At 47.2% G+C, this 23,690-nt stretch overlaps 1 pseudogene across 1 annotated transcript in view; it reads right to left on the bottom strand.

The window, feature by feature from the left end:
* Nucleotides 1–420: 420 nt before the first annotated feature.
* LOC308578315 (protein CIMAP1C-like) overlaps nucleotides 421–23,690 on the bottom strand; it is an 841,760-nt pseudogene continuing 818,490 nt past the window's right edge. The window contains exon 5 of the transcript in view: nucleotides 421–905. The product of the transcript in view is annotated as a protein CIMAP1C-like (transcript). The remainder of the gene's footprint in view (nucleotides 906–23,690) is intronic.

Below are 23,690 nucleotides of genomic sequence, written 5' to 3'. Positions count from 1 at the left end.
AAATATTTATGGAGCTTTGTAAAAAAAAAAAGGTAATACTTATAAAATTATAAAACTATTTCTTATATGAGCAAAAAGAGCATCTTAGCTTTCTTCCCAATAATCTTCTGTAACAGAAAGCGAATTAAGTGGTGGGGTGAGAAACACTTCACTAGTAATGCACACTGGAAGGAGGAAGGATAGAGAAAGGATTTTGCCAAGAACCAAGGCAGACCCCCTGTCTCACCAAGGAGGGCTATCTAGTCCCCCTCCCCAATTACCTGACCCTGGCATAGCCCAAACGTGTTCAAAGTTCATCAGAATCTCTCCCTCTGAAACAAGCTATTTACACCTGCTTCCTGACACTGTGTCACAATGGAATTATTTGGAGGTGGGTCTACCCAAAGGGGCAAGTCACCTCTGTGGCCTGTGAGTCCACCCTCACTCTTTGAGTAAACAAACTGGAGGTGTGCCATGAGAATACTCAGAGTGACGAATCCCAAGACTGAACTGTGGGGCTCTGGGTTTGTCGGTGGTGACCAGCTCCGCATTGTAGTCAGGGGGTCCTGGTGTATAGTTCTTGCTGGAGGAAGCAAACCTTTGGGAGATGCTGTAGGATGGCTGGTGGCACAGGTAAACATCTGGTTCAGGTATGGTATTCATTGCCGGGCCAGGCCCTCTCACCAGGTCTTTAGCATAGCCCCACACAGAGGCACTGGATGCCATTGAGAGGCAGGGAGCTGCAGGTTTGACAGGCAGCTTTGGACGCAGTGTCTGTGGAAGGGTGTATTGGTTGGGTGCTGGGTTTGGGCTGCTCACCCAGTAGTGCGTTCGAAGGCCCATAGTGTACGCTGGTGCATTCGACTCTTCAAGTGGGTGTATCTTCTCCACGTAGTACTCATTTGGGGCAGGCGTACAAGATATAACTGCAAGCCAAGAGCAGATAGGAGGTGACACCCCTCACTTGGTGCTCCCCACTGTCGAGCATGTGGATAAACCTGTGGATACTGTTGGGAATCAAGCCTTTATCAGGACAAACTGGCAACTCTCCAGGCACCTGGCTTGATCTCCTGATGACCTCCCTGTCTGCATTGCTAGGTCGCGATAGGCGATCCTTCTCAGCGTGAGAAGAACACACCTGTCAGGGAACTGCCATCGGAGCATCAGGCGGTGGAGGGTCTCAGGGAGGAAGAAAGAGACTCAACAGCTGAGGCAGGAACCAGCAGGGGGAGAAGTGGATCTCCGAGGGAATGCGAGCAGGAGGGAGGGCTCAGAGACGCTTCCAGCGAGAACAGTGGGGAGGTATCGGAGTCTCCCATAGGGAGACCCACACCTCGCCGGAAACTGTCACGCCGTGAGTCCAGGAGACGCGTTTCCGTTAAGGAGCTTCTTTGCTGGAAACGCTTCCGCAGACAGCCACTGTCAGACTCTACGAGTGACTAAGAGCAGACATGTTTGTGGAGCTCTGTCACACACAGAGGTTTGTGGAGTCGCACAAACTCTGAGGGAGCACGATTTTACGCACAAGCAGCTAATCAACCCATTACAGCAGTCTGACAGTCTCTGTACGCTGCCTGTGCAGGAGAAAGCATCATGAGCGAACCAGCCGGAAGCGGAGGAGCAGGAGTTGGAGCTGGTCCAAGCTTGGAAGAAAGGTACCGAGCGTTGGAAGTCCAACTTGCGCTGCAGACGGCGAGGCTGGAGGAGAGAAGGGCTCAGGATGCAGACAAGAAGGGGAGAGCCACTCAGTTCCCCAGAAAGGTACCAGGATTGGTGCAGAAGTTTGGGGGGGACCCCAAGGACTACCATGCCTTTAGGACAGAGATGCAATATGCCCTTAATGTGCAGTTCGATGAGTTCCCTGATGAGGAATCGCGAGTTGCTTTCGTAATTGGGCATCTTGAGAAAGGGGCGCGGGACTGGGTTCGACCCCTAATGGCGACGCACAATGACGTCCTAAAGGACACGATGAAGTTCTTTAGAGCAATGGATATCATGTTTTCCAGCGATATTGAGGAAGGGGTGGTGCGCAGACAGCTAATGGCTTGCAAGCAGGGAAGCCGATCTGTCCGTGAGTACTGGACTGAGTTTACCATGCTGATTCACAGACTGGGTTGGGATTTATCGGCGGCACCTATTCAGATGCTATTTGAAGAAGGTCTTTCTTCGGCTGTGAAAGACGAGCTGTCCCGGAGCCCCAGGGCGGTGTCTATGGATCAGCTGACCAAATCTGCGCTGACCATAGGAGCGCGTCAGGAGGCAAGAGCCTTGGAGAGGCGGGAAGGGAGAGGGGAACGTTGGAAGGAGTTCCGCATTCCAGACATTCCTGAGCCAGCTTTCCCGCCGGCAGAGCCGATGGAAATTGGAACAGCGCGCGCGCGCGCATTTTCTAAACCCAGTGAGGGGGTTAAGAAGGAGGGAAAAGGCGCCCGGAAATGCTATCTCTGCCAACAGCCAGGCCACTTTGCCAGAGTCTGCCCCCAGAGGAAGGAATGGCAAGGGATGGTGGGAGCTGTTGAGGGAGGAGAGCAGGGAGAAACGGAGCAGGTAAAAGCCAACGCCTGGTTGCCACAGTCAGGGCACTGCAGCCAGGCCAAAGAGCAGTGAAAGTGCCCGTGCCAGAAGCTCCTCAACCTGCTCTAGTTATTGATGTGTCGCTAGAGCTGCAAAATGGACACCCCCTAAAAATAAAGGCGCTGTTGGACTCAGGCAGCTCCTGCAATTTTATGAGCAAGGAGTTTGCTGCTGAACACCAGATACAGACTATCCCTTTAAGCAACCCCCTGCAGGTGACCACGATCGATGGCAGGGAGTTGTTGGGAGGAGGAGTCAGCTTGCAGACCGTCCCAATGATAATGAGGGTGGCAAGGCACACAGAACTGATAGCGTTTAATGTGGCCACCTTGGGAGGCGCTCCCATTATTTTGGGAATGAGCTGGCTAGCGCTACATGATCCGCTGGTGGGCTGGCATCAAAGAGTGGTTTCCTTTGGTTCAGCACATTGCCTAGAACACTGCAAAGGGGAAAAGGGTTCAGCAGGGGCCCAAGCCACCCTAGCAGGGACTGAAGTAATGGAGAAGGTGAAGGTACCACCACAGTATGCAGATCTCAGCGACGTGTTCAGCGAGAAGGAAGCTGACCAACTACCCCCTCATAGGCCCTTTGATTGCCAGATCAATTTACTCCCTGGAGCACAGCTTCCTGTGGGCAAGTTGTATGCCATGTCAGACAGAGAAATGCAGGAGTTGCGAGAATTTATTGACAAGAACCTGAAGAGGGGCTTCATCAGAGAGTCCAAAGCAGCGGGGGGTAGCCCAGTGTTTTTTGTGGATAAAAAGCACACGGACAAGCCGAGACTTGTATGTGATTTTAGGAGGTTAAATGCAGTGACTGAACCAGTGACTTTCCCTATGCCCAGGATTGATGATATTTTGACCAGGGTGAGGAAGGGAAAGATTTTTACAAAGCTGGATCTAAGGGGGGTTGTAAGAAGTTAAGACCCAAAAGGCTGGGACCATTTGAAGTCATGCAGCAGGTCAACCCAGTGGCTTTCAGACTCCGGTTACCGAACCACATGAAGCTGCACCCAGTTTTCCACAGGTCATTGCTGTCACCGTATAAAGGGGACAGTGAAGGGAGGGTCACTAGGGGACCAGCAATGGAGGAGAAGGAACACAGCTACCATGTAGCGGAGATCCTCGATTCCAGGTGGAAGGGAGATCAAGTTGAGTATTTGGTAATGTGGGAAGGGGAACCGGAGTCGGAAAACACCTGGGTTAGGGCAGAGGATGTCAATGACGAATTTTTAATAGAAACTTTTCATCAGAGGTTCCCACGCAAACCTCAGCCTGTAGCGAGGTTCCGAAGGGAATACTTTGCCACCACCGACGAGGAAGAGGAGTTGGAGGGGTTCACAGATTCCGAAGAGGAGGAGGATTCAGCTAGCCAGGACGGCGATCGATGGAGGGAATTGTTCGAGACGTCTGAAGATGAAGAAGATTCTTTTCGGGGTTTTAACCCTTCACCTCCCAGGGAAGAGGAAATGGGAGGGGGTGAGGGGGGCCCTGGAGGGGAGGTGGATGTCAGGGAACTGCCATCGGAGCATCAGGCGGTGGAGGGTCTCAGGGAGGAAGAAAGAGACTCAACAGCTGAGGCAGGAACCAGCAGGGGGAGAAGTGGATCTCCGAGGGAATGCGAGCAGGAGGGAGGGCTCAGAGACGCTTCCAGCGAGAACAGTGGGGAGGTATCGGAGTCTCCCATAGGGAGACCCACACCTCGCCGGAAACTGTCACGCCGTGAGTCCAGGAGACGCGTTTCCGTTAAGGAGCTTCTTTGCTGGAAACGCTTCCGCAGACAGCCACTGTCAGACTCTACGAGTGACTAAGAGCAGACATGTTTGTGGAGCTCTGTCACACACAGAGGTTTGTGGAGTCGCACAAACTCTGAGGGAGCACGATTTTACGCACAAGCAGCTAATCATCCCATTACAACACCCCTCTTTCCTGCCCCCCCCCGGCAGGGGAAAGAAATAGACAGAAACGTATTTACATGCCTTTATTTCTGTCTTTGCAGCGTTACAGAAAAACACGACTGCTCTCTTCAAACTCCAACTGCCGAGAGACAAACTCCACCTGTACTTCCTGTACAGCTCATATTACACTCTCAGCTAATTCCGGCGCCCTCTGCACTGTGAATTGACTGTCCCTCTGTTTCCCATGGAACAGTCCCAACATTCCCATTATGTTTTGCTTTCAAGCTACCAGCTCGCGGCCGCATTGCTTCTATATCGTAACATACTCCCCCATATGAATCAATGTGCGCTGCGAGCAAAGCGTGATCCAGAGAAGAAAACAAACAGTTGTTATACATATAACACTCCCCTGTTGTTTCAGTTCCACCCTTGGAACTACCCGCCACTGGTTTCCCCAGTGTACCTCTCTGGTAGTCTGACTTCCAAGGAATGAGTGCATCTGCATTACCTTGGCTAGGGAATGTAGTGTTACACTTAGCAACTCCCTGTTGTGTCTTTGTCTCTGACTTAGACACAGCTTCAACCTGTCTTGACTTGTCAACAATAGTAACACATGCAACAGCTAAGTTAGCAAACTCTTTTGAATATCTCTTGGGTGGTACACCCTTTGTAGCTCTCTCAGACCTACGTATGAGGTGCTGATCCTCTTTGCTCACTGGTTCAGTCTCAGGACTCTTTGGAGAACCAGTTCCAATAGTAAACAGTGGTTCATCCTTCATTTGTGAAGGTCTAGCCATTGTGTGAGATTTCCTCTCAATGACTGTGTCAACTGAGCTCTTTGAGCTATCACTGTCACTCTGAGTACCACTGTAATCAGTAAAATCATCGTCAACATCTGAATTGTCCTCAGTGGGAAATGTGTGAACAATTACTCTCTCCTGTTCAGGAGCACTCTCTAGAAATTTTCTGAGAATCACCTGACCAGATTCAGACAAAATTACTCTGTAGAGACCCTTTTCATAACCCACAAAAATGCCTCTAGCATTCTTTACTCCACCTGGAGCTTCTGTCTTCACATGAGACCCAAAAACCTTAAAATGGGCAACAAAAGGTTTTCTACGGAACAGCTTCTCAAAAGGAGAACTTCCCAAATCTTTTGAAACCTTTCTCAATCAAGACTAACAATAACACAATATCGACTCCGCCCAATACTCATGTGGCAAATGTGAACTCAGCAATTGTGCCTTCATGCCATTTTACAATTCTTTGTTCACTTGCACACAGACACTTCTGTTCCATGCTTCTGCAGAAACAGCAGTCTTGTGTCTTGTGCCTTATCCCTTTCTTATCCAGGAAATCCTGAAAATCCTGTAAAAGAAAAACTGGCTTTTCATCTGTGAAAAGACAATCAATGTTAGCATTATGAACATTCTTAACCTTGTCACAAAATTCTTTAAACCTTTCTAAGGCTTCTTGTGGTTTCTGCAATATATATACCCACACATAATGAGAGAAATAATCCACACACACAAGATAATATCTTGCATTGCCTCTAGATGGTGCTAGAGGACCAATCACATCAGCATACACTCGCTGAAAAGCTTTGATTACTTGCGTCGTCTTCTGGACGTTTTTTTTTTTGGGGGGGGGAGTTATTTGTCCTGTCTTCAAGCTTTTTATGATGGAGGACCTCTGTAGCCACCCCCAACGACACGATCTCAAGATGGAAGGGGAGGGAACAGCTGCAGTCGCCTGCAATTCCTGCGCAATGTTTGCCATCTTGCCAAAGGTTGCAGGCAGGTTTACCTGCAGCAATTGCATGTTGATTGCCCTTTTAAAAGACAAAGTCCAGCAACTGGAGGAACGTGTAGCTACGCTCCAAAGAATTAGAGAGCTGGAGCTCTTCTTGGAAGCAACAGAGCACACCGTCTCCACCAAGGAGGAGACAGGGGACTCCCCTGAGAAGGAGGCTAGTTCACCAACACAGGAGCCAGATATATGGAGAAACGTGACTCAAAGAAGTAGGAGGCCCAGGGTTCACTCTGATTGTTTAGAAATACACAATCACTTTGAGGTCCTCTCCCCTAGCATGGAAGACAAAGAGCAGACTCCATTTGAGGATCTCTCCCTCATTACAGTCGATCAGGTATATGAAGACGAGGAGCAAAGTCAGTCCTCAGAGAATGTGCAGGCGACCTTGGAACGGACAGCTCACGGAAGAACCCCGACCAAACCCAAGAGGAGGCGTGTAGTGGTGATAGGGGATTCCCTACTGAGGGGAACAGAAGCAGTGATCTGTGGGCCTGACAAGATGTCACGGGAACTGTGCTATCTCCCCGGGGCTAAGATCCAAGATGTAACTGAACGACTGCAAGGAATCATAAAACCCACTGACAAATACCCCTTCCTCTTGGTTCATGTGGGAACCAATGACACTGCAAGCAATAGCCTCCAGAAGATCAAAAGAGACTACGAGGCTCTCGGCAGGAAATTGAAGCAACTAAATGCACAAATTGTCATCTCGTCTGTCCTCCCAGTTGAACGACGTGGCCCAGGGAGAGAGGGGAAAATAGTGGAAGTGAACAGCTGGCTTCGCAAATGGTGTAAACAGGAACGGTTTGGATTCTTAGATCACGGACTGCAGTTTCTTGAAGATGGACTTCTGGCAAGTGATGGGCTGCACCTCACAACGGTTGGGAGAAATGTTTTTGCCAAAAATCTCAGAAACCTCATCAGGAGGGCTTTAAACTGACTAATGTGGGGGAGGGAGACAGTGCTCCTGAAGGTAGGAGACTATCAATGAATGAAGATGATCATCCAAATGTCATAGACCAAATGGAGCAAACAGCACGTGGACCTAGTGGTGGGAGGAAAAAATCCTTAAATAAGAGACACGGGGGAATGATTAATGGACTTCAATGTCTGTACACTAATGCGCAAAGCATGGGAAATAAACAAGATGAGCTTGAGCTCTTGGTACAGCAAACTAAATATGACATAATAGGCATCACTGAAACCTGGTGGGATAAGTCCCACGATTGGAATGTAATAATGGGGGGATACAATCTATTTCAGAGAAACAGACCAGACAAGAAAGGAGGAGGAGTGGCGTTATATGTCAGGGATGTGTATACGTGTGAAGAGATCCAAGATTTAGATCCTCAAAGCCAAAGTGAGAGCATTTGGGTCAAAATTAAGGGAGAGAAGAATAACAGAGACCTGATTGTGGGAGTTTACTATAGATCCCCAAGCCAAACGGAGGACATAGATGATGCCTTCCTGGAACAGATGGCCAAGCATGCAAAAGGAAGGGAGATAGTAGTAATGGTGGACTTCAATTACCCGGATATTTGTTGGACGTCAAACTCAGCCAAGAGCATAAGGTCAAACAGATTCCTCACTGGCCTTGCAGACAACTTCATTGTCCAGAAAGTGGGAGAAGCAACAAGAGGAACAGCCATTTTAGATCTGGTCCTAACCAATGTTGATGACCTGGTTAGTGGGGTAGATGTGGATGGATCATTAGGCGCGAGTGATCATGCTCTTCTGAAGTTTACGATACAGCGGAAAGGAGCAGCCAAGCATACTAGGACTCAATTTCTTGACTTTAAGAAAGCCGACTTCATAAAACTTAGGGAAGTGCTGGGTGAGATCTCATGGACAGCAATACTAAAAGGAAAGGGAGTTCATGATGGCTGGGAGTTTGTTAAGAGGGAGATAGTAAAAGCACAAGGTCAGGCAATACCAATGAGACGGAAACATGGAAGGTGCCTAAAAGATACCAGGGTGGCTATCTAAAGAACTTTTAACTGAATTAAGATTAAAAAAGGATGTGTACAAAAAATGGAAAAGGGGGGAAACCACCAAAGAGGAATTCAAACAAATAGCCAGCACGTGTAGACACAAAGTCAGAAAAGCTAAAGCACAGAATGAACTCAGGCTTGCTAGAGAGGTTAAAAGCAACAAAAAAGGCTTTTATGGGTATGTTCGTAGCAAAAGGAAGAACAAAGAAACAGTGGGGTCACTCAGAGGAGAAGATGGTGAAATGCAAACAGGGGACACAGAAAGGGCTGAACTCCTCAATGCCTTCTTTGCCTCAGTCTTCTCCGATAAAGAAAACAATGCCCGACCTGAAGAATTTGGAGCAAATGATTCAGCAAAGGAAACACAGCCCAGAATAACTAAGGAGATAGTACAAGAATACTTGGCTAGTTTAGATGTATTCAAGTCTCCAGGGCCAGATGAACTGCATCCAAGAGTATTAAAAGAACTAGCAGGTGTGATCTCAGAACCACTGGCAGTCATCTTTGAGAATTCCTGGAGAACAGGCGAAGTCCCGGCAGAATGGAGGAGGGCTAATGTTGTCCCTATTTTCAAAAAGGGGAAAAGAGAGGACCCAAATAATTACCGCCCAGTCAGTCTGACATCAATACCAGGGAAGATTCTGGAGCAGATCATTAAGCAAACAGTCTGTGAGCACCTAGAAAGGAATGCTGTGATCACCAATAGTCAGCATGGATTTCTGAAAAATAAGTCATGTCAGACTAACCTGATCTCGTTTTTTGACAGAATTACAAGCCTGGTAGATGAAGGGAACGCAGTGGATGTAGCCTACCTTGATTTCAGCAAGGCATTCGACAAGGTGCCCCATGATATTCTTGTAAAGAAGCTGGTAAAATGCGGTCTTGACTATGCTACCACTCAGTGGATTTGTAACTGGCTGACTGACCGAACCCAAAGGGTGCTCATCAATGGTTCCTCTTCATCCTGGAGAAGAGTGACTAGTGGGGTGCCACAGGGTTCTGTCTTGGGCCCGGTCTTATTCAACATCTTTATCAACGACTTGGATGATGGACTCAAGGGCATCCTGATCAAATTTGCAGATGACACCAAACTGGGAGGGGTGGCTAACACCCCAGAGGAGAGGATCACACTTCAAAACGACCTTGACAGATTAGAGAACTGGGCAAAAACAAACAAGATGAATTTTAACAGGGAGAAATGTAAAGTATTGCACTTGGAAAAAAAAATGAGAGGCACAAATACAAGATGGGTGACACCTGGCTTGAGAGCAGTACATGTGAAAAGGATCTAGGAGTCTTGGTTGACCACAAACTTGACGTGAGCCAACAGTGTGACGCGGCAGCTAAAAAAGCCAATGCAATTCTGGGCTGCATCAATAGGAGTATAGCATCTAGATCAAGGGAAGTAATAGTGCCACTGTATTCTGCTCTGGTCAGACCACACCTGGAGTACTGTGTCCAGTTCTGGGCACCACAATTCAAGAAGGACACTGACAAACTGGAACGTGTCCAGAGGAGGGCAACCAAAATGGTCAAAGGCCTGGAAACGATGCCTTATGAGGAACGGCTAAGGGAGCTGGGCATGTTTAGCCTGGAGAAGAGGAGGTTAAGGGGTGATATGATAGCCATGTTCAAATATATAAAAGGATGTCACATAGAGGAGGGAGAAAGGTTGTTTTCTGCTGCTCCAGAGAAGCGGACACGGAGCAATGGATCCAAACTACAAGAAAGAAGATTCCACCTAAACATTAGGAAGAACTTCCTGACAGTAAGAGCTGTTCGACAGTGGAATTTGCTGCCAAGGAGTGTGGTGGAGTCTCCTACTTTGGAGGTCTTTAAGCAGAGGCTTGACAACCATATGTCAGGAGTGCTCTGATGGTGTTTCCTGCTTGGCAGGGGGTTGGACTCGATGGCCCTTGTGGTCTCTTCCAACTCTATGATTCTATGATTCTATGATTCTACACACCTGCGAAAGAAATCATGTTAGATTCAGATGCATTACAATTTATGCAATCATTTTGATTAAAAGTCAACAAATACAGCCCATCTTTCTCTCTGGCAGAAAGATACAGCTCTCCATCTTTGAAGATTTTGCAGCTTTCTCTATCATAGGACAAAGTCAGTCCTTTCTTTGTGATCTGCGAAACACTCAGCAGATTGAATTTTACATCAGGAACCAAATACACATTGTTTATAGTCAAGTTCAGACTTTCAAGATGCACAGTTCCAAACCCGGTCGCTTTCAGCTCCTGGCCATTGGCCTGTTTCACAGTGAAGCTTTGCTTCTTAAATGTTGAAAACAGATCTCTGTGCGATGTCATGTGCTGTGTGCATCCCGTGTCAAGAACAAAAGCGTTCTCCGTTGAAAATGCGGCTTTTGTTGACAGCAATGCTTTTGCAGGTTTCTTTCTTTTTTTAAAAAAAAAATTATTAGAGTTTCCAATTTTTACAAACAAAAAGAAAAAAGAACAAAAAAACCCAAAAACACATAAATTTCACAGCTTATTTTCTCATAACATCTTTCCCCGACCTCCTCATACCTCCCCTTCTTGTATATCCAATTCAGATTATTCATACAGCAAATCCTTATCTCAAAGCATTACAGCTTAAAAAGAAAAAGAAGAAAAAAACACCGTATTTTCTTAGATTATTATAACTTTGAATAAAAGAAAACCATTTTATCAAATTCCTTTTACCATTACAGCTGAAAACCGCTTAATTTCAATCCAACATCATTCAACATTCCTTAATTTTGCAATATTTTTGTAAATAGTCCTTAAATTTTTCCCAATCTTCCTCTGCCGACTCTTCTCCCTGGTCACGGATTCTGCCAGCCATTTCTGCCAGTCCCATACAGTCAATCAGCTTCATCTGCCATTCTCCCAAAGTGGGCAAATCTTGCGTCTTCTAATACTTTGCAATAAGTATTCTTGCTGCTGTCGTTGCATACATAAAAAAAGTTCTGTCCTTCTTTGGCACCAATTGGCCAGGAGAAAGGCCTCTGGTTTTTTCAGGAAGGTATACTTAAATACCTTTTTCAGTTCATTATATATCATCTCCCAGAAAGCCTTAATCTTTGGGCACGTCCACCAAAGGTGAAAGAATGTACCTTCCATTTCTTTACATTTCCAACATTTGTTATCGGGCAAATGATAGATAGATTTTTGCGAGCTTGACTGGGGTCATGTACCACCTGTAAATCATTTTCATAATATTTTCTCTTAAGACATTACATGCCGTAAATTTCATTCCGGTGGTCCACAACTGTTCCCAGTCAGCAAAATTAATATTATGTCCAACATCTTGTGCCCATTTAATCATGACAGATTTAACCGTTTCATCCTGAGTATTCCATTTCAACAGCAAGTTATACATTTTTGACAAAATCTTGGTTTTGGGTTCTAACAGTTCTGTTTCCAGTTTAGTATTTTCCACCTGGAAGCCAACTTTTTTATCCAAATTGTAGGCCTCCATTATCTGATAATAATGGAGCCAATCTCTCACTTTACTTTTTAATTTCTCGAAACTCTGTAATTTCAGTTTATCTCCTTCTTGTTCCGAAATTTCCCAATATTTCGGCCATTTGGCCTCCATATTGAGCTTTTTCTGGGCCTTTGCTTCCATCGGTGACAACCACCTTGGGGTTTTATTTTCAAGTAAATCTTTATATCTTATCCAGACATTAAACAATGCTCTTCTGACAATATGATTTTTAAATGCTTTATGTGCTTTAACCTTGTCATACCACAAGTATGCATGCCACCCAAAAACGTTATTAAAACCTTCTAAATCCAAAATGTCTGTGTTCTCAAGAAGCAGCCATTCTTTCAGCCAGCAAAATGCCGCTGATTCATAGTAGAGTTTAAAGTCTGGCAGGGCAAATCCACCTCTATCCTTTGCATCAGTTAATATTTTAAATTTTATTCTGGGCTTCTTGCCCTGCCAGACAAATCTAGAAATGTCTCTCTGCCACTTCTTGAAACAGTCCATTTTGTCCAAAATTTGCAATGATTGAAACAAAAATAACATTCTTGGCAATACATTCATCTTTATAACAGCAATTCGACCTAACAAGGAAAGCTTCAAGTTTGACCAAATTTCTAAATCTTTTTTAACTTCCGTCCAGCATTTTTCATAGTTATCTTTAAACAAATTTCCATTTTTAGCTGTCATATTAATCCCCAAGTATTTCACTTTCTTAACCACAGTCAAACCTGTTTCATTCTGGAACTTCTCTCTTTCCAATGATGTTAAGTTTTTCTCCAAAACCTTAGTTTTTAATTTGTTCAATTTAAATCCTGCCACCTGACCAAACTCTTGAATTAATTCTAATACTCTTTTGGTACTAGACTCTGGCTCCTGTAACGTCAAAACTAGGTTACCTGCAAATGCTCTCAATTTATATTGTTTAGCTCCGACCTGTATACCTTTAACCTGCCGGTCTCTTCTGATCATATTGAGCAGAACCTCCAGGACCGATATAAAAAGCAATGGGGAAATTGGGCACCCCTGTCATGTTCCTTTTTCTATCTTAAATTGTTCCGTAACCACATTATTTACAATTAATTTAGCCTTTTGTTCAGAATATATTGCACCTATACCATTTTCAAAACCTTGGCCTACCCCCATACCCTGCAAGTTCTTTTTCATAAAACTCCAAGATATATTATCAAAGGCTTTCTCTGCATCCACGAATATCAAAACTGCTTTAGTGTTTATATTCACTTCTAACTTTTCCAAAATGTCAATTACGTTCCTCAGATTATCAGATAAATGTCTTCCCGGCAGAAAACCCGCTTGGTCCTTATGAATCTCTTCAATCAGTACTTTTTTCAGCCTCTTAGCCAAAATATCAGCAAAAATTTTGTAATCCACATTTAATAAGGATATGGGACGGTAGTTCTTAAGTTGAGTCTTTTCAGTCTCTGTTTTCGGTATAAGTGGTTCCTCTTCATCCTGGAGAAGAGTGACTAGTGGGGTGCCACAGGGTTCTGTCTTGGGCCCGGTCTTATTCAACATCTTTATCAACGACTTGGATGATGGACTCAAGGGCATCCTGATCAAATTTGCAGATGACACCAAACTGGGAGGGGTGGCTAACACCCCAGAGGACAGGATCACACTTCAAAACGACTTTGACAGATTAGAGAACTGGGCCAAAACAAACAAGATGAACTTTAACAGGGAGAAATGTAAAGTATTGCACTTGGGCAAAAAAAAATGAGAGGCACAAATACAAGATGGGGGACACCTGGCTTGAGAGCAGTACATGTGAAAAGGATCTAGGAGTCTTGGTTGACCACAAACTTGACATGAGCCAACAGTGTGACGCGACAGCTAAAAAAGCCAATGCAATTCTGGGCTGCATCAATAGGAGTATAGCATCTAGATCAAGGGAAGTAATAGCGCCACTGTATTCTGCTCTGGTCAGACCTCACCTGGAGTACTGTGTCCAGTTCTGGGCACCACAGTTCAAGAAGGACACTGACAAACTGGAACGTGTCCAGAGGAGGGCAACCAAAATGGTCAAAGGCCTGGAAACGATGCCTTATGAGGAACGGCTAAGGGAGCTGGGCATGTTTAGCCTGGAGAAGAGGAGGTTAAGGGGTGATATGATAGCCATGTTCAAATATATAAAAGGATGTCACATAGAGGAGGGAGAAAGGTTGTTTTCTGCTGCTCCAGAGAAGCGGACACGGAGCAATGGATCCAAACTACAATAAAGAAAATTCCACCTAAACATTAGGAAGAACTTCCTGACAGTAAGAGCTGTTCGACAGTGGAATTTGCTGCCAAGGAGTGTGGTGGAGTCTCCTTCTTTGGAGGTCTTTAAGCAGAGGCTTGACAACCATATGTCAGGAGTGCTCTGATGGTGTTTCCTGCTTGGCAGGGGGTTGGACTCAATGGCCCTTGTGGTCTCTTTCAACTCTATGATTCTATGATTCTATGAAATTTTGGTAGCAATTTCTCATTTGCATATATCACCAAGCCTCTCTTTTTAACTTTGTCATACGAAATAAATTCTTGTCCCAATCTCTTATTAATAAGCATTTTCCTGTGTAGCCTCATTACATGTGTTTCTTTTAAACAAATCAAGTCCAATTGTTCTTTCCTTAATACATGAAAAACAGATTTCCTCTTCCGAGGGGAATTCAGTCCATTACAATTCCAGGTTAAAAGTTGCAGAGCCATGGTAAGTTACTTAGCTTTCCCTCCAACTGCACCGAGTTGTTGTTGTTCTTCTGTCGGTGGTGTGTCTTTCCCTGGGCCCGGGAATCCAAATGACAAGTTTGCTATGTCTAGAATTCCTTTTCCTGATGCAGTCAGCTCCTCCCCTGATTCCACTTCCTTCTGTAAGTCCTCCTCGTGATCTTTCAGAAACTTGTCTTTATCATTCACTGTCCTTATTCTTATTTTCCTTCCTTTGTATTTAAAAGATAAACCTTGGGGAAATTCCCACCTGAAGAGTATTTTATTTCTTCTAAGTAGGCTGACAAGATCTTTATAATAAGCCCTTATATCCAAAATGTGTTTAGGTATATCCTTGAAGGACTCAACAAATGAGCCTTCAATTTCCAAGGTTCTTTGGTAGTGCAGATTCAAGATTTTATCTCTTTCTTCTTTTGTTCTTAAGGTGATCAAACAATCTCTTGCTCTTGCTCACTATCTTGAATTCATCTTTCCCCAGGTCTTGTTGCCAAAAGTCTGTGAATTCCTTTGTAAGGAAGTCTATCAAGTTGTCTTTCTCACTTTCAGGTACTGCTCTAATTCTTAGGTTTCTCTCCTTTCTTTGTAATTCAATCATAGACAGTGTCAGATCATGATCCTCTAATTTCTTATATACCGGTGGTATCTTCTCTTGAACAGCAGTTGCAATATCCTTAGCTTCCTCTGCAATCTGTCGAGTCGAGGCTGATTCCTCTAATAGTTTTTCAATGGACTGTGTATTGGAGTTCACCTTGTTCCCCAGTTCATTAATACTTGGAGTGTTCAAATCTATTTTTGCTGAGGCCCCAGCTACTTGTTTATTTGTCTCTGCAACCTGTTTGGCTAATTTTTCCAAAGATGCATCAATTTTGCCAAGTGCCTGAGCCAATAGCTCTTCAGATGACATAGCTTTTGATTTTACTTGCGAAGCAGCAGCTCCTACTGTGCCTGCCGCTCCAGATGTTGAGGCCCTTCTCTGAAAAGTAATATCAGTCTTGTATTGTCTGCCGGATCTGGTAGTTTTATCCTGTATGCCACTCACCAGCTCTATCTTCCCTTTCCCATCTGCCATAACAAGCCCAAGGTCAGTCACACGCTTGGTGAGTTTGTTTTGCAAAGTAATTTTCCAGAGCTTGGTAACTTGATGACAAAATAGTTGTTACAACGTAGTCTCCTCTAGGGGGACACCCTTCCAACTTCACTATGCAACTGTTAAAAACAAGTATAGTTCTTAAAAGTTCCAATATCCCTCAAAAGCCAGAGTTTCAATGCTTTTAGAAAAGTTTCAGTGTCTCTAAAAAGTTACTTTATAGTCAAAGGCAGATCTATAAACACTGTATCTTTCTCAAAGTGTCAATATTCTTTACCCTTAACATGCAGACAATTCTTCCCACTGGTCGACCTTCCCTGTCATAGGCAGTCCGTTCCCAGATTTCCGAGACAGCAGAAATATATTTACACCCTCTTTTCTTGCAGGTAAAATAATGCTCGGTTCTCCCCCCTCCACTCCTGCAAACCGGAGGGGAGTCGTCTTTTTTGGTGCTGGATTTGACCTTTAAAAGTCGTCTTTCAGGGTTACAGCTTTACAGTCTCTTTACTTTAATCTATTTACAAGTCGGAAGAGGCAGACTTCCTGTTTGTGCCTTTCCCGTTTCGGTGCCAAATTAACTAAATTTTTCTTCCAATTACTTGCTTACTCCTACTCACGGGTAGTTGCTTTAGCTTCCAATTGTCCAGAAAGAAATCAGCGCTCTCCGCGCCACACACTCCCTTTCCGTTCCAGAGCCTTTAAAAAGGGGGGCGCAAACGGAGCCCGCCGAGTCTCCAAGTTCTCAGGCTTCCCCGCCTGAGATTTCTTCGGGTCCCGCTTCGCCGCAGCAGTCAGACCCTGTCCCCGTGGAGCCGATTCCCTCCGGAGCTCAGAGGGAATCCGCCATTTGTCGCTGGTGCTGACCGGAAGTCTTTTGCAGGTTTCACCTGGGACTTGGTACGACTTTTGCCTGACGCTTCAGGCTTTGCAGAGCTCCCCTTAGCTCCTTTGTGTTGACATGGCTTCTTACAATTCCGCTGAAGATGCCTAGTCTGTCCACAATTGAAACAATGGACAACGTTCAAAGCAACAGCCTGTTCTTCACTAGCAATAGCAGTGGGGGTGTCAGAACTCCGAGCTTCTCTCCCCCTGTCTTTGACATCTATTGCAGCAAGGCGATCTTTCTCATTGAGAATCACGGCGCAGATTCTCTCCGTCGTGAGTTCTGCGGCAAGTAGAGAACCAAGCTGACTTGCAACCGTTTTATAATAATAATAATAATAATAATAATAATAATAATAATAATAATAATAATAATAATAATAAATTTTATTTATATCCCGCCCTTCCCCAGCCGAAGCCGGGCTCAGGGCGGCTAACAACAATCAAATAATCAAACAGTAAAATAGTTACACAATCTAAAAATATTTCATTATAAAAATTAATTAAATCAAATTGAAGGCAACCAATTAAGCAAAATTATGTGCAGGTTGCCAGAGGAGGGAGTCAGGCTGCGCCCTGACCAAAGGCCTGGTGGAACAACTCTGTCTTGCAGGCCCTGCGGAAAGATGTCAGGTCCCGCAGGGCCCTAGTCTCTTGTGACAGAGCATTCCACCAGATTGGGGCCACAGCCGAGAAGGCCCTGGCTCTAGTTGAGGCCAGCCTAACCTCTCTGAGGCCTGGGACCTTGAGGATGTTATTATTGGCAGACTTTAGGTTTCTCTGTGGGGCATACCAGGAGAGGCGGTCCCGTAGGTACGAGGGTCCTAGGCCGTATAGGGCTTTAAAGGTTAAAACCAGCACTCTATAAACACTGTATCTTTCTCCTGTACTCCACCGGGAGCCAGTGCAGCTGGTATAGTACCGGGTGAATGTGATCTCGCAGCGAAGACCCCATAAGGAGTCTCGCCACGGCATTCTGCACCCGCTGGAGTTTCTGGGTCAGTCTCAAGGGCAGCCCCACGTAGAGCGAGTTACAATAATCCAGTCTGGAGGTGACCGTCGCATGGATCACAGTGGCTAGGTCAGGGCGAGAGAGATAAGGGGCCAACTGCTTAGCTTGGCGGAGATGAAAAAATGCCGCCTTTGTTATAGCTGTAATCTGCACCTCCATGGAGAGGGAGGTGTCGAAGATTACACCCAAACTCTTAACGGACGATGCTGGCACTAATTGCACCCCCGCAAGAGATGGGAGTTGCCCCCTCAATCCCATATCGCCCCGTCCCAGCCAGAGGACCTCTGTCTTCGAAGGATTTCACTTCAACCGGCTCCCACGTAACCATCCAGCCACAGCTTCCAGACATCTGGTCAGTGTGTCTGGGGCCGAGTCAGGATGGCCATCCATCAACAGATAGAGTTGGGTGTCATGAGCATACTGATGGCAACCCAACCCAAAACTCCGGACAAGCTGGGCGAGGGGGCGCATAAAGATGTTAAAAAGCATCGGGGAGAGAATTGCACCCTGAGGCACTCCACACACCAAGGAGTGGCGCGATGACAATTCCCCCCCAAGCGCCACCCTCTGTCCCCGACCAGAGAGAAACGAGCGCAGCCATTGAAGGACTGTGCCCTGGATCCCCACGTCGGCAAGGCGGTGGTCCAGGAGTTCGTGATCGACCATGTCAAAGGCTGCTGACAGATCTAGAAGAATCAGCAGCCCCGACCCGCCTCGATCCAGCTGCCTGCGGAGATCATCTGTTAGGGCGACCAGAGCCGTCTTGGTCCCATGACCAGCGCAGAAGCCGGACTGGAATGGATCCAAAGCAGATGTTTCATCCAGAAACCTACCAAGCTGTTCAGCAACCGCTCTCTCAATCACCTTACCCAGGAATGGAAGATTCGAGACCGGGCGGTAATTGGATAGATTTGAGGGATCTAATGATGTTTTCTTTAAGAGCGGACGCACCACCGCCTCCTTCAGTTCCCCTGGGAATATCCCGGTGCCAAGGGACAAATTGATGATATCCCCCAGGGGGGCCCGCACCTCGTCTGGACACGCTCTAATCAGCCATGACGGGCACGGGTCAAGAGGACAGGTGGTGGGCTTTCCAGCTTGGAGGAATCTGTCCACATCGGCTGGAGATATCCGGTCAAAGTGGTCCAATACTGGACCCGAGGACAGTCGAGGGGCCTCCAGTTCCTTTATTGTATCCAAATTGGCAGGGAGGTCATGGCGGAGCAACAGGACCTTCTCCGCAAAAAAGCTCGCAAATGCCTCACAGCTGTGTGTCAGATTGTTATTTAAATTTGGCTGTCCTTCAAGGGATGTTAAAGACCGAATTATACTAAATAATTGCGCCGGGCGAGAGCTAGCGGATGCAATGCAAGCCGAGAAGTAAGACTTCTAAGCGGCCTTCACTGCCATCTCATAGGTTTTCATAAAAACCCTATAAGATGTTCTTGAGGCTCCGTCACGGGCACCCCGCCATACTCGCTCTAGCCGTCTGAGGTCCCGCTTCATTTTCCGAAGCTCCTCGGTAAACCAGGGAGCCCGGTTTCTGCGGGGTCGTAGAGGGCGCTTAGGTGCAATCTCATCGATGGCTGCCAGGAGCTGGGTATTCCAGCCCTCAACAAGCTCAGTCAATGAGTCGCCAGGGGGAGAAAGGTCCCGCAAGGCTTGAGGGAATCTATCAGGGTCCATCAGCCTCTGCGGGCGAGCCCAAATTGGCTCGCCACCTAAGCAGGGTGGGGGTGGAACATCAATCCTGGCTTTCAGAGCATAGTGATCAGACCATGGCACCTTCATCGAAGGAGACATGATCACATCTATACCGGCGCCAAAGATCAAATCCAGCGTGTGGCCTGCTTGATGTGTGGGGCCCGAAACAAACTGGGAGAGCCCTAGTGTCGCCATGGAAGACACCAGGTCCAGAGCCTGTGAGGAGGGAGTGGCATCAGCGTGGAAGTTGAAGTCTCCCAATACCAATAGGTTAGGGAACTCCAAGGCCCAGCCGGCCACCGCCTCCAACAGGCCTGACAGGGTGGCTGCTGGTACGCTAGGTGGCCGGTACACCAGCCAGACAGCCAAGCTCTCCTCGGAGCCCCACACTAGGCCAACACATTCAATGCCGGGGATCAATGGCGATGGTAGAGCCCTGAAAGAACAATCTTCCCGGATTAATACTGCCACCCCTCCCCCCCAGCCCACAGTCCGTGACTGGTGGAGGACGGAGAAACCCGGGGGCGCCATCTCTCGTAAGGTAACAGTTACCCCTTCGCGCACCCAGGTCTCCATCACACAAGCCAGGTCAACCCCCTGCGAGGTAAAGAAATCTCGCAGGGTAGCGGTTTTGTTGCCTATAGACCTGGCATTGCACAACACCAGTGAAGGAGGTGAGTAATCCTTGCTCACCCTACCCTCGTCCCTCGGGATGGGGCGCAGATTGGAAGGGGTACGACCATATCCGTATCTCAATCCCCTTCGCCTATAACATCTGCCCCCACCTCCATACCTCCCTCGCCCCTCCACGGTAGCAATCCCAAGCCTCATACTAACCTCCATTTACAAATTAGAAAACAAAACAACCAAAACAATTATGCCCAAACAAAACCAATCCCCACCCCACTCGATGTCCAACCCCAAAAACAAAACAAGACGGAACAAACAAAAATACATAGATAAAAACCACCATTCACGGTGGTACAACAAAGTAAACAATAAAAACACCTTTAAAACACCTTAAAATATATATAAACATCTTCAACATTTGCTGCAGCAGCACCAGTCTCCTTAAAGCTATTACGGGGGTGAGCCTGGGCCCCGCCCCCTAGGCCGGATGGAGTGAGCCTGAGGAGGGAGAGGCCTTCTCCGACACTCCGATGCAGCAGCAGCGATGTCCCAGACCCCAATGAGGCCTCTTAAAGCTGTGGCGAAGGTGAGCCTGGGCCCCGCCCCCTAGGCCGGATGGAGTGAGCCTGAGGAGGGAGAGGCCTTCTCCGACACTCCGATGCAGCAGCAGCGATGTCCCAGACCCCAATGAGGCCTCTTAAGGCTGTGGCGAAGGTGAGCCTGGGCCCCGCCCCCTAGGCCGGATGGAGTGAGCCTGAGGAGGGAGAGGCCTTCTCCGACACTCCGATGCAGCAGCAGCGATGTCCCAGGCCCCAATGAGGCCTCTTAAAGCTGTGGCGAAGGTGAGCCTGGGCCCCGCCCCCTAGGCCGGATGGAGTGAGCCTGAGGAGGGAGAGGCCTTCTCCGACACTCCGATGCAGCAGCAGCGACGTCCCAGGCCTCAATGAGGCCTCTTAACGCTGTGGCGAAGGTGAGCCTGGGCCCCGCCCCCTAGGCCGGATGGAGTGAGCCTGAGGAGGGAGAGGCCTTCTCCAGCACTCACGATGCAGCAGCATAAGTCCGATTAAGGCTGTTAATAATCATGAAGCAGAATATCTCTTCCTGTAGAGGGAAATTGCATTCCGCCATCTGCTGGCGTAAGAATTTCATCTCTGTCAGATGCGCTTGTACATCTCCATCTGGCACTAGCCTTAGATTGGTCAGCTTTTCAAAATGCAGCAACGCTGAAGAACCAGCATCTCTTTGATGTATTCTACGCAGCTGTCAGAGCCGCTTCCAGGTCCCAGCTCACAGAGGACCACGCTAGCCGGCAGTATTGTACAAACTTCTTTATTGAGCTACAGTTTCCATTTTCAAGCCGCAGCGCGCAGCTCTACGTCTTAGAAGCTAGACCGGCGAAGCTCCGTCTGAGTCTCCGCCTCCTGTACACCAACTTAATACTCTAGCCTTACTCCACCTCTTCCGTCTTTCCTTTCTCCTCTGGGTCCCTCTACCCCCCCGTGGTCTCTTCCTTCCTGGACTCTTCTGACGCTGACCCCCCCCGACTCTTCTCCCTCCTTGCGGCGGGCTTTAGGACCTGGCTCCCTATCCGGGCTGCTTACTGTGCCGCCTTCCTGTGCATTTGAACTTGGCGCGCGCGCGCAGCCTTCAACCTTCCTCTTGACCGTTTCCTCGCTCCCAGATGGAGGTGTGGCCAATCCTAACTCCTGCCCTCCCGCTTGCGGCGAGCCGCCAGATCCCGATACCTGGGACCCCTCCCCCCTACTGCGCTCTGGTGGGGAAGCTGGTCCCGATTTCCAACTTCTTCTCTCTGAGTCCCCTCTGGTCCCTTCTACCTGGGGTGTCCCCCTAGGCGCCCCCCTTGCTCTGACCACTGGCGCCCCTTTCTGTGAATCTTCCGACTCACTGGAAAGACTCGGAGATCTCGGGCCGCTGTCATCGCTCATATTACCTCCGGATTCCTCCCCCTCGCTCTCTGTTTCCTCCCTTTCCTGTGCCTCTGCTCTTGAACCCCTGACAGCAGCGTTTGCCAAATCTCACGCGCGCATTGCAAATTCTGAATATGCACGAGTTGATCATCTGAGATACAGAGAATTATGGCCGTCCTGGCTCTCACATTCTGTGAATTCCAACCTGGCGTTGGTGCAGCAGGGATGGGGTTTTCAATCACCCCAAAAATCCTCTGATTCTGAAGCAGGGCTTTCATCTTTACAGACCATGAGGAATAATTGTCATTAGTCAGTGGAGGTGGGTAAGGTAAGCCTCCTCCCTTCTTGGCATCCATTTTGAATCCAAGCCTCAGCTCTCACTCTCGAGCCTGTAAAATTCCAAGAGTCTATTGGCTGTTTACTGCCTCACTTGGCAGTTAAACACAGGCTGTTTTGAAAGTCCTTTCAAGAGCAGTGAGATATTAGACAAAACAAACGCTGTTTACCAGCCTCTCACAGTCCCAGCCCCTCTTCCGTTGTTGGCCGGTAACTTTCCACTTTACTGACGTTTCGTTGCTTAGCAACTGGACATTCCAGGCTTATCAAGACTCAGGTATGCGAAATATGTGGCTCTCTTTCAGTGCTGGTTTCATCCAAAAGCAGACACTCAGTGAACCGAAGAATGTCTCAATTCGCGTTCACTCTCACAGCCATAAAATTAGCATACCTTAGGGGTTCCGTTGCTCAGCAAAAACACCTCCTCCGGTGCTTCCATCCGCACGCTACCATATCTTCCTTATCTCCTTGCAGAGGATGAAGTACGCTCCATCAACCTCTCTTGTTGCTTTCATGGATCAAAACCATCCTCTGCTACCAGATGTTGGGAATCAAGCCTTTATTAGGAGAAACTGGCAACTCTCTAGGCACCCGGCTTGATCTCCTGATGACCTCCCTGTCTGCATTCCCCAGCAGGATACAGGCTAGGTCGTGATAGGCGATCCTTCTCAGCGTGAGAAGAACACCCCCCCCCTCTTTCCTGCCCCCCCCGGCAGGGGAAAGAGATAGACAGAAACGTATTTACATGCCTTTATTTCTGTCTTTGCAGCATTACAGAAAAACACGACTGCTCTCTTCAAACTCCAACAGCCGAGAGACAAACTCCACCTGTACTTCCTGTACAGCTCATATTACGCTCTCAGCTAATTCCGGTGCTCTCTGCACTGTTAATTGACTGTCCCTCTGTTTCCCACGGAACAGTCCCAACATTCCCATTATGTTTTGCTTTCAAGCTACCAGCTCGCGGCCGCATTGCTTCTATATCGTAACAGATACATCATATCCTACAGGAGCACAGGAGGAGGCAGGAATGATGGATGTAAAATCTGACAGGTGAGAAACATTGAGGCTTAAAGAGAAGGAGCAATCTGCCATGCAGGGTTTGTTTGTTTTTTAAGTTGCTGTTTTACTTGCTAATGTTAGGAGTAAAAAAAAACCACTTATTGATCTATTAGTAGATCCCAAGCTTCCATTGATGTTTCTCAAACGAAAGGGAAAAGCATTCCCCATGTATTTGCTACAATACTCTGCTCCTCCTTGTAGATGACAAGCCTTGCATATTCTCTCTCTCTTTCTCTCTCTAAATTTGAGAATTCTATTTGTTCTTAAGCTGAATCATTTGTAAACTGTTGTGATTTTGAGGATGTTGGAGGAAGAGGCACTATCCTCCTTGCCTTGACTGAAAATCCCCCCCACTTTTAAAAATCATGGCATTGTCCTCCAATCTCCTCTTCTAGCAGCCTTTCCAACTAAGTTCATCACCTGTGGAGTTAAGAGTGCACTGCTATTAATCTCTTCCATGACATCTTCCCTTGCAATTCACTGTCATTTACTGTTAATTCCATAGGTACCCTCCAGACTACTTCCTAGATTATGACTCTAAAGCAACATGACCCTCTTGTTTTCCCTTATGCTGTTTTTGGTGGCT

The sequence above is a fragment of the Podarcis bocagei genome (assembly GCF_964188305.1).
Source record: "Podarcis bocagei genome assembly, chromosome: W".
Lineage (NCBI taxonomy): Eukaryota > Metazoa > Chordata > Lepidosauria > Squamata > Lacertidae > Podarcis > Podarcis bocagei.
The sequence above is the reverse complement of the archived record's forward strand: the minus strand, read 5'-3'. Positions and strand labels throughout refer to the sequence as shown.